Here is a 17,539-nt window from a genome sequence, read left to right as displayed (position 1 = left end):
TTGTGGACACTGGTGACAGTCTGCCTGTAAAGAACAAACTTTACAGACAACCTGACCACGTCAGGGACTGTATAAAGGCTGAGGTACATAAAATGCTGGAATTAGGTGTCATTGAACCCTCAGAGAGCCCCTGGGCTAGCCCAGTGGTTCTGGTCCCCAAACCTCACACCAAAGATGGCAAGAGAGAGATGAGGTTCTGTGTGGATTACAGAGGACTCAATGCTGTCACCAGGACAGATGCACACCCTATTCCAAGGGCAGATGAGCTCATAGACAAACTAGCTTCTGCAAAGTTTTTGAGCACATTTGACTTAACAGCTGGCTATTGGCAAATCAGATTAGCTGAGGAGTCTAAGGCCAAAACAGCATTCTCAACCCCAGGTGGGCATTATCAGTTTGTGGTGATGCCCTTTGGTCTGAAGAATGCACCTGCCACCTTCCAAAGGCTGGTGAACCAAGTCCTTACTGGGTTGGATGACTTTTGCGCAGCATATCTTGATGACATTGCTGTCTTTAGTTCCACCTGGGAGGATCACCTGATCCACCTGAAGAAGGCTCTTGAGGCTCTGCAAAGGGCAGGCCTCACTATCAAGGCTACTAAGTGCCAGATAGGGCAGAGTAAGGTTGTGTATTTGGGCCACCTTGTAGGTGGGGGCCAAGTTCAACCACTGGAGAGTAAGATACAGTCCATCAAGGATTGGTCCCCTCCAACCACCCAGACTCAAGTTCGAGCTTTCTTGGGCTTGACTGGGTATTACAGGAAGTTTGTTAAGAACTATGGGTCCATTGTGACTCCTCTTAATGATCTGACATCCAAGAAGATGCCCAAAAAGGTTCAGTGGACAGTAAGCTGTCAAAAGGCATTTGATGACCTGAAGGAGGCCATGTGCTCTGCACCTATCCTGAAAAGTCCTGACTACTCCAAAGAGTTTATTGTCCAAACAGATGCTTCTGAGTTGGGTGTGGGAGCTGTGCTGTCACAACTTAATGTAGATGGTCAAGACCAACCCATTGCTTTTATTAGCAGAAGGTTGACCCCCAGAGAGAAGAATTGGTCAGCTATTGAGAGGGAGGCCTTTGCTGTGGTGTGGGCCCTGAAGAAGCTGAGGCCATACTTGTTTGGCACTCACTTCAAGATTCAGACCGACCATAAGCCCCTCTTGTGGCTAAATCAGATGAAGGGTGAAAACCCCAAACTGCTTAGGTGGTCCATTTCCCTACAGGGGATGGACTTTACAGTGGAGCACCGGCCAGGTACTGACCATGGGAATGCAGATGGTCTCTCCAGGTACTTCCACTTAGGACATGAAGACGAGACTGGTCAAGGCTAGTTTAATGTCCCAGCGTTTGGGGGGGGGTTGTGTAGGAGAGTAGGGTCTGCTATCCTATGGTCACCCCAAATTTTTGCTTTTTGCTTCACTGGTTTTTGACATATTGAGGCTGTGGGCCTGCCAATCAGACCCCCAGCCTGCTGTTCTCTCTACTAAATTAAAACTATGCACCCTAGGTGCATAACCAATTGGAAGTGGATCACCCTGTCAGCCCCTGTACCAGTGTACACTAGGTACCCAGGGCATTGGTGTACCCAAGGCCTGCCAGGGGCTGCAGCATGTATTATGCCACCCCAGGCTTGGCCTAACAATCTGACACAACTGGCTGATCACTCAGCTGGGGTAAGTTGGTGTAATCACCCCTTACTTAGGTGTAGTATACCTATACCTAACCTTAAATGGGACACCTGGTAACCTATAAGTCACTCCTATGGCAGGCCTTAACAATCCTGAAGGCAGAGTGCTTGGTTCCATGTGAGATGGTGCTCTGGCATGAGCTGAGCCTGTCTGCAGTGGTCGGAACAACTTCCTTCTACTGTTTCCAGATATCGTCATACCATATACTCTTAAGTGCATTATGAACCTCGCGGTTAAATGCTATCTTTGGTTTGGCTTTATCAAAACATGTCGAGTAAGGTGTCATACGAATTGGAATACTAACCCCTCGCCAATTCTGGCGACGGGGTTAGCATTCCACCCTTCTAGAGGGACACGACATGTACAGTACCTGAAACCCGGGTAAAATCAGACATAGCCTCAGCTCCACAAAATGGATGCTGCCACCACAGACACAAGTCTGCCCTCCTGCTGCTGGGAGTCCTTCCAGCTTGGGAGGTGTGGACAAAGGGTTTCCTGCCAGGGGAGGTGCATGCACCACCCCAGACAGGATTTTGTGTATTGGTCAGGTAGGGCTTGAAAGAAACCAGACATGCCTGTGGCTCACAAGGAGCCTCGGTGCATATGCCAGTTCAAACCGGTCCTGGGGCACACCAGTCCCGGGCCTGGGGCGAGCTGGACAAAGGATTGGGGGTGTAACCACCCCCCTTCCTGGTCCCACCCATAGGGAGGGACCTAGCAGGTAGTCCGGCCCCTAGAATCCGAATAAAGGTAGGAGCTGTGTCCTAAGACTTCAGACATCCTGGAATCAACTTGAAACTAAGAAGAAGACGGGAACTTCGACATTCTGCTGCACAGAAGACTGAAGAAAATCTCCCCTGTGGTCAGGGAGTGACCACCTTGCTAACGCAAGCACCATCCAGCGAATCACCGTCTGCTTTGCCGCCGCCTCCCGCCGGAGCCCGAGCCCAGAGACTGACAAGACCTGGACCTCCAGACCTCTCACCGCCCGATCCACAGTCCCTGCAAAGAGGAGACCCGTGGAGGCACCGAGACACGTGGAGCCAGCCATCTTGAAACGACTACGACAAGCTGACCAGTGCAACAACCGAGGCTCCCTCCAAGTTGTGCTTTGGGTCCTGAGAAGCCCAACCCTCGAGCAGCATCTGCACCAAAGGTGAGCCCTCCAGCATCTCCACGATCTGCGTGGGGCCCTTCTGCATTTTTGCCACTCGACGCGCCTAACCGGTTGCTGGCCCGCTGGCTAGTGGCCATCTTGGCGACGAAATCTACGACAAACACCGCTGGTCTGGTTGCTCCAGACTGGCCCTTGCTCCCCTCCAAAGGAGCAATCCCTCTGACCTTGCTGGTCAGAACCAACAGCTGATTTCCGAATCCTCCTACAATTGCTTTTGCCAAGGCTTGTTTGCTTCGATCAAGTCGCCGACACCGCCGACAGCGAGAGCCTGCGTGGGACAGCTCGTGAGCCGACTCCTGGACGTCGTCGACCTCCAGGGACCACGTGGCTGCGGAGACAAGCTACCCCTCATCACCTGTTTGCACCCGACATCGCCTGGTACCCACCTGGTGCCACGCTGGTCACTGGCTAGTGACTGTGAACACTGTCCCCTCTGCTTACAGGTCTTCAACATCTCCGATCCACTCTTGGATCCACTGCATCTCTTCCCGACCGACCGCCTGCAGCATCTTTGTCCCAGGCTCAACGGAACAGATAGGAGAAACCCGACGCACTTTGAGGCCTATGCACCCGCTTCCTGTGGGTGAGGTAAAGCTGGTACTCCGGTGCCCATGTGTAGTAATACATCTCTAGTGCCTGTGTTCCAAATCTTAAATTCCTAGGTCATCCGGAAGATTCCTTTTGCAGTAACTTTGTACTTTTTACGCACCCATTGAAACCTATGGGAGCCCGCGTGTGACTATTTGCTCTGCACACGCCACCCGTGGACCTCCTGGTCACTAACTGACGTTAGCTCCTTGTAGGCCCAGCGATTCTAGAGGCCCTAGGCCTTTTCCCTTTTCTGTTCGTGGTACTTATACCACTATTTTAGTATATGGTTCGAGTGGCCACCAGGGCCTATCCATATAAAGTGCAACTTCTGTGTATTCTGTTATAATCTTGTTTGACGATTTGTGCTCCTGTGCTCATAAAGAGACTAGGGGTTACTTTGAGAAATAAATACATATATATTTTGAATATATATCTGTGTGGTGTCCTTTCATTGGTATAAAAGGGGGTTACTATTGGTAAAACAGCCTGCTTAACACGCATCACGAGTTTAGCCTCAAAGACTGCTTAGCCTACGCTACCACTAGGGCAGCTAGTCCAAAAAGGTTGACTTACAACCACACCATAAGGGTTGCTTGGCATGGTACAAGGTGGTCACTAGAACTAGTGAACAGCATATACCAGGCCAACTTCTCACAGCCCCCCTAAAGACCCCTCCAGACGTCTTCAAATACCTCCTGGCCCTACGCAATCAGACCCGGCGCTTCAGAGAGATGGCCAAGGCGAACCTCGAGGCCAGCCAGGAGGACATGAAGAGGTGGTATGATCACAATGCCTCCTCCGTTGAGTTCGAGCCTGGACAACAAGTATGGGTGATGTCCCCCACCGAACCATGTGCCTTGCAAGATAAGTGGACGGGGCCCTTCAAAGTGGTCGAGCGCAAAAGCCCCGTCACTTACCTCATCGACCTGGGGACCTCCCGGAACCCCCTTCGGGTCCTCCACACCAACCGACTCAAACCACACTTTGTGCGCTCAGAACTCAGCCTCCTGATGGCTACGGACAGTGGGGCAGAGGAAGACTCCGAACCCCTCCCGGATCTTCTGAAGACTCAGGAGAATGACGGCTCCGTGGACGGGGTCCGGCTCTCTGACGCCCTCACTTCGGAGCAACGCCAGGGCTGCCGGAACCTCCTGCTGCAGTTCGCTACCCTGTTCTCCCTCACCCCCGGGGTCACCCCTTGGTGTTTGCACGACGTGGACACCGGGGACAGTCCCCCTGTCCGACACCGGGCCTACCGCGTACCAGATCGGGTACGGGCCTGCATACAGGAGGAAGTGGCCAAGATGCTCACAATCGGGGTCATCGAGCCCTCGGACAGTCCCTGGGCCAGTCCGGTTGTATTGGTCCCCAAAGCCGCTGCCCCCGGCACCGCACCTGAACTGAGATTCTGCGTCGACTACCGGGGCTTGAACGCTGTCACCCGGACCGACGCTCATCCGATCCCCCGAGCAGACGAGCTGATCGACCGGCTGGGGGCCGCCCGCTACCTCAGTATCTTCGACCTAACAGCGGGCTACTGGCAGATCGGCCTCACACCCAGGGCTCAGGAACGGTCAGCCTTCTCTACCCCCGATGGCCACTACCAATTCAAGGTCATGCCCTTCGGCATGAAGAATGCCCCCGCCACGTTTCAACGCCTCGTGAACCAGGTCTTGGCGGGGCTCGAAGAGTTCAGCGCTGCCTACCTGGATGATATCGCTGTATACACCCCGGCCGACCCTCCCGGTCCGTCTACCCTTTCTAACAGCAGCACTTCAGTAGAACTATCGAATATAAACCGAGCTACGAAGGGGTACGCTTCAGCAGAAGTTTCCGATGGCTCTGAATCGGAGATCTATGAGACAGGAATATCAATCTCCAGTGAATTCAGCAAATCCAGTGAAGAGACTGATCTTGGCGAAAATCCCAGACAGGAGGAACTGGACAAAAAAGTACTTTTACCGACAGAAATTGGATCTAAAAATGCTCTACTATATGATTATATATCAACAAAGAAAATGGGGAGAAAAAGAAGCAAACATAAAAGGCACCCAAATATAATTCAGGATGAAACGACAGATCCTGGGAGCAATCCAGAACAAACAACAGTGAGAACCAAACTCTCACGCAAAAGTCCTCATCGTAAAACAAACGCAGAATCTGAAAGAAATAAGAATATTTTTGACAACCCGGATGACGATGAGCAGCTGAAGCATAGAGAACCTACACTGAGTGAAGTCTTCGAATCAATTAAAAATTTTCATCAAGATGTAAAGAAAGATAGCCAAAGAAACCATGTCGCTATTCAAAAATTGGAAGGAGCTATCAATAAAGTTGGAAATACATGTCAGGAAATCTCTGATAGAATGTGTTCGGTAGAAGTTCGTGCAGAAAACCTGGAATCAGACGTTGGCAGATTACAACTCCAAGCAAAGGAGCACGAGGGTATAATCAAAGACCTAATGACAAAGGTTGAAGACCAAGAAAATAGAACAAGAAGGAATAATCTTCGATTTCTTGGGATTCCCGAGGGCTCGGAAGGGAGTGATCCAAGAAACTTCATGATTAATTTACTAAAATCTTCTTTTCCGGAACTCAACTCCTGGGAAATGGATAAAGAAGTATGCCGAGCACATCGCTTTCCACTAACATTACCAAAACGGTCAGAGAAATCTCTAATATATCCAAGAGCTTTCCTAGTCAACTTTGGAAACTTTTTGGTACGTGACACTATATATGACTTGGCTAGGCCAACGGCTCAAAGAGAATATAGGGGCTTTAAGTTTTTTGTAAGACCAGATTTTGCACACGCAACAGTTGAAAGACGATGGCGAATGCGACAGCTGTTTGCCCCTTTTGAAAAGCTTGGAGCAACGGTCTACCTGCAAAATCCGGCACGATTAAAAATAACATATAAAGGCACAACGAGGAGCTTCACAAGTGAGATTCAGGCGGAGGTCTATCTTAAGGAGGTTGAAGCAAGAATGAAACAAAACAATGGTAACTGAACAGAAGAAGACATTTAGTGCCGACAAACTATTAACTACTATTATTTGATATAAGGTTGACACTCAGTATGATCATATAGTATCAGGCCAGGTAGTAGGTCCAGGCGTGTGGAACACACGGCCATCAACAGCTGGGTGAGTCTAAACCCAGGATGCCTCAAAGGGTGGCAGGAGGGGGGGCGGTAAGAGGGGGGGGGAAGGGAGGGGGGGAAAGGGGGTTGGGTGGTGGATCTGGGGGGAGAAAATAAAAAACCGAAGAGAGTTCGTACTGTTAAAGGGATTTCGAATGAAGGAGGAAATTTGAAACAAAGGATGGGTTCTTATTATGAATTCAGGTATCCGGACAGGTTGATGTTATGGAAGTATTTAAAAATTGGCTATGCCGAAGCTAAGGATTGGATCTCTTAACATAGGAGGATTAAATGATTGGAAAAAGAGGGGGAAGCTTGAACAACATTTAAATATGATAAACTTAGATTTAATATGTCTACAAGAGACCCACTTACCTTGGAGCAAAAAACACTGGTTGAATTTTAAAGGCTATGAATTGTTGTCATGTACATCCCAGACTTCTATGATAAGAGGTGTGGCCATAATTGGCAAAGTGGGGTTAGGGGGGGCCAAAAGGTGTAAGGCGGACTCACTAGGAAGATGGGCAATATGCGAAATGAATTTAGGTTTCACTATTTGTACAGTATATGGATCCAACACAGACGAGCCACAAGTTTTTAGCCACATTGAAAATGAATTAATTGATTGGCATACCAACATAGTACTATGTGGAGACTTTAACATCTCTGCGAATTTTACGGATGGTAGTGCATACATAGGCAGGAAGCCAAGGGTGTTTAGAGCAATCATGTCAATGATGCAGTCACATGGCTTATACGATGTCTGGGGAAATTTACTGACCGGAGATCCAGGGTTTACTTATTATTCACATCCTTTTAACCCCTTCCATGCGGGGCGGATTCCCCCGCTGTGCTGAGCGCTGCTTGCGCGGGCGTGGTCATGACGGAACGGTTCCGTCATGAGCACAGCTCAACCGACGCTCATGACGGAACCGTTCCGTCATGAGCGCCGAAGGGGTTAATAAATATTCGAAATTGGATTATTTTATGATCTCGACTACCTTACTTAAGAGTGTTCAAATAAACAAGCTTCCCAAAATCATGTCAGATCACAACCCCCTAGTCTTAAATATGGTCATCAATAGATCATACAAGGTTCCTAGACCTTGGACATTTGATAAAAAATTATTAGCGTATGTCGACTACATCACTCATATGAAAATATGGTCCCAGTCCTTTTTTGACGCTAATAGGTATAGTGCATCAAGGGGAGTGGTGTGGGATAGCTTCAAGGCAGGAATAAGAGGAGAGACCATAAGCTATACCACCAACGTATGGAAAAAGGTTAATAGGGAAAGGGAAGCATTGATGGGAAAATTGAGTGAGGCAGAGACACAACATAGACAAGATTTAATTACAGGTGATCAATCTGTTGAGAGCCTACATAAAGTAAACTCCTTAAAAGCTGAGATCCAGAAACAATTAGCAAGAAAGGCGGCAGCATACTACCAGGCACAGAGATCATGCCTTTATGAAACTGGTGAGCAAGCAGGTAGAGCTCTTGCCTTGCGAATCAGGCAGGTTGCAAGTAAAAACATTGTGACACAAATTGAATATCAGGGCCAAATATACGACAAGCCTGGTGAAATTTTGGAGGGGTTTAGGAAATTTTACCAAGAACTATATCAGGAGGAAGCGGTTGGAGGGCACCCAAATATAAGATGGTTAGACATGGGTAGTAAGCTAAAATTAGGCCAGATCGAATTACTGGAACAAGATATCACATTGACGGAGGTATTGGAAGCTCTGCAAGATCTTGCAAGCGGAAAGGCGGCGGGCCCAGATGCCATACCGTTAGAGCTATATAAAAGTCTAAGGGAGGAAACAACACCACTGCTCTTAGATCTATTCAATGGTGTTATGAATACCGGAATAATACCTGAGTCTTGGCAAGAAACCAATATAGTAATCTTTCACAAAAAAGGGAAACCAAAGACCAACCCGGGCTCCTACAGACCAATATCATTGATTAACAGTGATAACAAGCTATATGCCAAAATCATGGCCACTCGTATGGGAAGGATTATTGCGTCCTTGGTCTCCCCCTGGCAGCATGGATTTATCCCAGGAAGAGGAACCACAAACCATATTAGGAGAGCTATTACCTTATTTGACATCGGTGCTGCTAGGGGGGAGAGGGTCGCAATGATCCTCCTCGATGCAGAGAAGGCATTTGATCGCGTTAGATGGAGTTTTCTATGGAAGGTTATGGAGGCAAGGGGATTTGGCCCTAGATTTTGTCAAGCTATTCAGGCTATGTATTCATCACCTACGGCTAGAATTCAATCAATGGGGGAAAGATCAGATAGGATTAATATAACAAGGGGTACGAGACAGGGCTGCCCATGCTCTCCAATCTTGTTCGCGCTCTACATAGATCCTTTAATTACACAATTAATGAATAGTGCGATTATTAAACCAGTAATATCAAATGGGTTTCATACTAAAATTCTCGCTTATGCGGATGATTTAGCAGTCATTACAAAAGATCCAGAGCTAGCTATGAGGGAGGTAGTTAACATAACCGGTCAGTTTGGAGATGTGTCTGGCTACCGACTAAATGTTGATAAAACTCAGGTATTATGTTAAAAAAAAATAGCCAAGGTGGATGGAAGATATGTAGGATCTGTAGCTTACCTGGGTATAACAATAAATGCAGAACCAGGTAAAATAATGACGATAATTACACCCCTCTTTTGAAATCTATGGAAACAGACCTAAAAAGAATGGACTCATTACAGCTGTCACTGATAGGGAGGGCTAACGTTATAAAAATGACAATGTTTCCTAAGGTGCTTTACAAATTAAGGTCAATCCCATTTAAAATTGATGAGAAAATTATTAGGAAGATTGAGGCCATTTTTATGAAATTTTTATGGCAATACGGCAAAATAAGGCGGTCAAATAGATATATGTCATTACCACAAGATAGAGGTGGGTTGGGACTGCCAGATATTAAGAGCTACCATCTTGCATGTCTCCTCACAGACATGGCTATTCTACTCCATCCGGGGGGTCCAACCCTCAGACAGGCGGCGATACCATCAATTTTTCAGCTATTGGTAGGAGGTGAAGCCGTAGGGCTTTTATTAAGGAGAACTCAGAGGAGTTATTACAAGGAAATTGGATACAAGACGCTTGAGGGTGTATGGTATATTTGGAAAACTGTTAAAAAAGCTCTAGATATACCTACCATCCATCATCGCACACCACTTTGGAACTCAACACTTTTTCCAAATTTTAGTAGGGATGGAACGTGGCGTCATTGGGAGAGTCATGGTATAGTGGAGTTGGGGCAAATAATGATTGGTGATCAGTGCAGAACACTCGAAGAACTTACACAACACTATTCACTACGAGGCTATCAAGAGTTCAAATACATGCAGATTGTAAATAGAATTAAATCAATTAGGCCACGTATCACTCTGCAAGGGAAATACGAATTAATTGAGTATTTGAAGTCAGGGGGCCATAGAATTAGAGATATATATAAAATATTTAACGATGCATCAATAGATGATATTGGGAAAATTGAAGCTGCATGGTCCAAAAAATTGGGAGATCCCGAAATAGACGTTGATAAGGCGTTAGCTATGGATAAGAGGTTCTTGCGCTCCTCGAATCTCAGAGCCCAACATTACAAAACCTTATTTAATTTATACTATACGCCCGAAAAATTATTTTCGTGGGGGAAAGCGACAGATAGCAATTGCCCCAGATGTGGAAATGGTACAGCAGATCTTATACACATGTTCTATGGCTGTGAAAAATTAAAATCTATCAAAACTGAAATAATACGGTTTTTAGAGGGGCTACTTGATGTCAAAATTAACCTATCCCCGACCCTGATAATAATTGGCTGCGACGTGAAACTAAATATAAGTATCGAGGCTGAAGCTTTAGTTTTCATCTCTGTAGCAGTCCTTAGGATTCTAATTAGCGCAGCCTGGAAGGATACAGAAGCCCCAACTTTTCAAATGTGGTTGTGCAGAATGTTGGGCATACATAATATTGAGGAAGCATTATATGATTTAAAGGGAGCAAAGCTAAGGGATGTGGGCAAGCGACTTTGGGCCCCAGTGGCTACATGGAGGACAGCAAAATTAACTACAAATGAATGACTTACTGGCTGTGTAGATATTTAACATGTCAATTGATCTCGTATTGTTTATCACTGTTTATCACTCTTTCTGTTTCTGTTTCGCATGACGGTATAATGCTATGCTTCTATTCTATGTATTTATGTATCCATTTAGGAATATGTATTTACCGGTACGAACTCTCAATAAAAAAAAAAAAAAAAAAGGAATCGTCCCCACAACCCAGCCCCCCAATCCTTCTGCGGGACCCGATGGGAGGTCATGGCGACCTCGTAGGCCCGGAACCACTGCTGAATGTCATCATTTTTGTAATATTCTTTGACCACATCCTTGGGGATGTGGACCTTCTGCTCCGCCGGGGCGGCGGCCTCCCGGTTCCCCGAGGCCGCGCTTCTTCGCTTCTTGCTTTCAGTTCTATTTCCTTCAAGCTGCGTTCATGCTCCAGTTGAAGTCTCCTTCCCTCGTGTTCTCGTTGGAGTTTCTTCTCTTCTAGTTCTCCTTGTACTCGCAACTGTTCTACTGCTAGCTTTTTCTCTGCTAATTTCAACTCGCCCTCAATTTTGAGTTTGGCTAATTCAAGCTCGTGATGGCGACTTTTTTCTCTGTCTGCGAGTTCCTCCGGGGATAGGCCCCCGTCTGGTACGAAGCCCCGCACCTGGTTGCTGTTGCGTTCTCCTTGGGAGGGTCCAGCTTCGTCGTGGGGCACCCCTGCTCCTTCTGGGCGGGAGGCCCCAGAATCCACCCAAGCTTGCAGTGCCTTTTGCATATCTTCTTTGGTGTTGAGACCAGTGGTAGCGATTTTGAGTTCCTTACAGAATTGTTTTAGTTCTTTGTGAGTGTACTCTTCCAGCTGTTCCACCTGGAACACGGCACTGGTGTCGTTTTCTGTGAGAACCACGGCGTTTCCTTCTGCCATCTTTGTCGGTAGTGCGTCAGCCGTTCACGGTACGATCTCTAGATGATGAGCCAGAATCCCGTCGCTTGCCACCAATGTTAGAAGGCGACCTCAGAGGGGCCCGGAGGGGGCCCTGACTGCCCTGAGACCCACCCTCGAAGTATCGTAGCCGGGCACTGGCGGGAGACTCCTCAGGGGAGGAACCTCGCTTCTAGGATAGTACACTCGGCACCACACGACAGAGAGACACCACACGAGGAGTTCTTAAGAGCAAATCTTTATCAGATCGAGTGGTAGGATCTTTATGATCAGCAAGGCAAAATATATACAAGTAGAGGGCAGGGCTCACAAGGTCTTGGAGGGGGGTTAGGAGGTAGCGGGACAGTCTTTGGGGTTAGGAATCAAATGCAGGAGCGTACCCGGCGCACAGCTCACAATCCTTGAGCTGGGGGATACGCTTGTCGTCGTGGGGTCCGGCGGGACCACGAGAGTCTGTGGGAGCTGCGAGTCACTCAGCAGGGCTCAAGCACAAGTTCGGAGGTCTTACGATCTTCAGGGAGCCGCGAGTCACTCAGCAGGGCTCAAGCACAAGTTCGGAGGTCTTACGATCTTCAGGGAGCCGCGAGTCACTCAGCAGGGCTCAAGCACAAGTTCGGAGGTCTTACGATCTTCAGGGAGCCGCGAGTCACTCAGCAGGGCTCAAGCACAAGTTCGGAGGTCTTACGATCTTCAGGGAGCCGCGAGTCACTCAGCAGGGCTCAAGCACAAGTTCGGAGGTCCTACGATCTTCAGGGAGCCGCGAGTCACTCAGCAGGGCTCAGGTGTTTCCAAGGCGAATCTGCCGGACAGTCCCAGAGCACCCCTTGTTATAGGGCGACTCCTCTTTGATGTCCGGAGTCTGTGCAGGAAGGAGTCTTGTCACCTGGGGGTCGCTTGTTGGGGTTTCCTGCCATTGTCCTTTGATCCTTCCAGGGCCGGGTCGGGAGGAGTCCCAGACACCCAGCAGGCATGGAGCCAGCCCTCGGGGAGGCTGGCAGGTCGATCGAAACCCACCTTCCCAGGGAAGCGCAGAGGTGTGATAGAAACTGCTCCTCCCTCTCTCATCCCAGGGGGGGCGCGATGTTCTCCAGCCGGAGTGGCGCCTCTAGGCCAGGGTCACGCTGGGGCTGGGCGGCCATCTTGTTGCATGAAGTGGGCACGCGGGCCCGGTGTGGCAGAAAGGAGGAAGGCCACGGACGGGAAGTCCGGGTTGGGTGCATGTGAGTTCTGGTGGGAAGAATCGGCTAGGCCGTGGGTTTGGGGGCTGGTGTGAGGTGCAGGGGTCAGGTCTAGCTATGTTACGAGGGCCGGGTCTAACACACATGCACAACCAAACACACAACTACACACACACAACAACACACACACACAACCACACACACACAACCACACACACAACTGTACACACAGCCACACACACAACTGCACACACACAACCACACCTAACTGCACACATATAACCACACGTGCAACCACACGCGCAACCACAGGCGCAACCACATGCACAGCCACACCTGCAACCACACCCACAGCCACACCCGCAGCCAAAACCACACCCACGACCACGCCCCTACACACAACCCCACCCAACCACACCTGCACCCACAACCACACCCGCACCCACAACCACTCCCCCACACAACCATACACACAGCCACGCACACAGCCACACACCACAACCACACACCCGCAGCCACACAACCACCCAAACACAACCACCCACACACAACCACAAACAACCCCACACAACTGCAATTGCACCCACATACCACAACCACACACACCACACCCACACCACACCCAACCACACACACCTCACCCGCACCCACAACCACACAAATACAATCACACACACAGAACCATAACCCCACACCCAATCGCACACGCAACCACACACCCAACTGCACACCCAACCACAACATACCCACACTCCCACACAACCGCATACAACCATACACAACCACATACACAACCACACTACCACACACACAACCACACCCAACCACACATCCACACACAACCACACACAACCACACATCCACACACACCCACACACACCCACACACACACACAACCACACACACAATCATCACACACAATCATCACACACAACCATCACACACAACCACCACATCCATACAGAACCACAACCACACACAGCCACACACACACCACTGCACACACCACACACAACCACAACCAACCACACCCACAAACAACCACACACAACCACGCACACAACCGCACACCCACAGCTGTACCTGCAACCATAACCGCACCCACCACACACACACAACCACACACAACCTCACACACACAATCACACCTGCACCGAACCACACCGGTATCCAACCACACCCGCATCCAACCACACACAACCACACCTGCACCCACAACCACACAAATACAAATACAACCACACACACACCCACAACCGCACCCAACCACACACACAACCACAGCCACACACACAACCACACACACAACCACAGCCACACACAACCATAGCCACACACAACCACAGCCACACACAACCATAGCCACACACAACCAGAGCCACACACACCACCACAGCCACACACACCACCACAGCCACACACACCACCACAGCCACACACACCACCACAGTCACACACACCACCACAGCCACACACAACCACAACCACTCACAACCACACCCAACCACACACACAACCACAGCCACACACACAACCACAGCCATACACACAACCACAGCCACACACACAACCACAGCCACACACACAACCACAGCCACATACATAACCACAGCCACACACACCACCACAGCCACACACAACCACTCACAACCACACACAACCCCCACAACCACATACACAACCTCCACATGCACAACCACCACACACAACCACCACACACACCACCACACACACCACCAAACACACACAACCCCCCACACACAACCAACCACACACACAACCACCACACACAACCACCACACACAACTACCACACACAACCACCACACACACAACCAAACACACAACCAACTACACACAACCACATACACACACAACCACATGCACAACCACACGCACAACCACATGCACAACCATAACCAAACACACAACCACCACACAACCACACACACCACCATACACACAACCACACCCACACACACAACCACACACAACCATACCCACACACACAACCACACCTGCACACACAACCACACCCACACACACAGCCACACCCGCACACACAGCCACACCTGCACACACAGCCACACACATAACCACACCCAACCCCACACACAACCCCCCACACACAACACACAACCCCACACACAACCCCCCCACATACAACCCCCCTCACACAACCACCACACACAACCACCACACACAGCCACCACACACAACCACCAAATACAACCACCACACACACAACCCAACACACACCACCACACACACAACCACACCCACACACACAGCCACACCCAACCCCCCACCCAACCCCCCACCCAACACACCACCCAACACACCACACACAACCCCCCAAACACAACCCCCACAACCATACACACAGCCCCCACATGCAACCACCACACACACCACCACACACACCACCACACACCACCACACACACCACCACACACACCACCACACACACCACCACACACACAACGGAACACATACCACCACACACACCACACACACAACTGAACACACACACAACCACACACACAACCCCACACATACAACTAAACACACACAACCAAACACACACACAACCAAACACACACACAACTGACCACACACAACCACACCCGCACATACAACCACACCCATGCACACAACCACACCTGCACACACAACCCCACACACAACCCCACACACACAACACAACCCCCACACACAACCCCCACAACCACACAGACAACCCCCACATGCAACCACCACACAAACCACCACACACACACAACCACACACACAACCACACGCATAACCAAAATGCACAACCACACACAACCCCACACACAACCACACACATAACCACATGCACAACCAAACACACAACCACACACACACAACAACACACACACAACCACACACACACAACCACACACACACAACCACACACACAACTGTACACACAGCCACACACACAACTGCACACACACAACCACACCTAACCGCACACATACAACCACACGCGCAACCACACACGCAACCACACGCACAACCACATGCATAGCCACACCTGCAACCACACCCACAGCCACACCCGCAGCCAAAACCACACCCACAACCACGCCCCTACACACAACCCCACCCAACCACACCCGCACCCACAACCACACCCGCACCCACAACCACTCCCCCACACAACCATACACACAGCCACGCACACAGCCACACACCACAACCACACACCCGCAGCCACACAACCACCCAAACACAACCACCCACACACAACCACAAACAACCCCACACAACTGCAATTGCACCCACATACCACAACCACACACACCACACCCACACCACACCCAACCACACACACCTCACCCGCACCCACAACCACACAAATACAATCACACACACAGAACCATAACCCCACACCCAATCGCACACGCAACCACACACTCAACTGCACACCCAACCACAACATACCCACACACCCACAAAACCACATACAACCATACACAACCACATACACAACCACACCACCACACACACAACCACACCCAACCACACATCCACACAAAACCACACCCAACCACACATCCACACACACCCACACACACCCACACACACACACAACCACACACACAATCATCACACACAATCATCACACACAACCATCACACACAACCACACACACACCACCACATCCATACAGAACCACAACCACACACAGCCACACACACACCACCGCACACACCACACACAACCACAACCAACCACACCCACAAACAACCACACACAACCACGCACACAACCGCACACCCACAGCTGTACCTGCAACCATATCCGCACCCACCACACACACACAACCACACACAACCTCACACACACAACCACATCTACACCGAACCACACCGGCACCCAACCACACCCACACCCAACCACACACAACCACACCCGCACCCACAACCACACAAATACAAATACAACCACACACACACCCACAACCGCACCCAACCACACACACAACCACAGCTACACACACAACCACACACACAACCACAGCCACACACAACCACAGCCACACACAACCACAGCCACACACAACCCCAGACACACACAACCATAGCCACACACAACCACAGCCACACACACCACCACAGCCACACACACCACCACAGCCACACACACCACCACAGTCACACACACCACCACAGCCACACACACCACCACAGCCACACACAACCACTCACAACCACACACAACCCCCGCAACCACATACACAACCCCCACACGCACAACCACCACACACAACCACCACACATACCACCACACATACCACGAAACACACACAACCCCCAACACACAACCAACCACACACACAACCACCACATGCAACCACCACACACAACCACCACACACAACCACCACACACAACCACCACACACACAACCAAACACACAACCAACCACACACAACCACACACACACAACCACATGCACAACCACACACACAACCACATGCACAACCACAACCAAACACACAACCACCGTACAACCACACACACCACCATACACACAACCACACCCACACACACAACCACACACAACCACACCCGCACACACAACCACACCCGCACACACAGCCACACCCGCACACACAGCCACACCTGCACACATAGCCACACACACAACCACACCCAACCCCACACACAACCCCCCACACACAACACACAACCCCCCCATACA

Source organism: Triturus cristatus, chromosome 1_1 (assembly GCF_964204655.1).
Source record: "Triturus cristatus chromosome 1_1, aTriCri1.1, whole genome shotgun sequence".
NCBI lineage: Eukaryota > Metazoa > Chordata > Amphibia > Caudata > Salamandridae > Triturus > Triturus cristatus.
The sequence above is the reverse complement of the archived record's forward strand: the minus strand, read 5'-3'. Positions refer to the sequence as shown.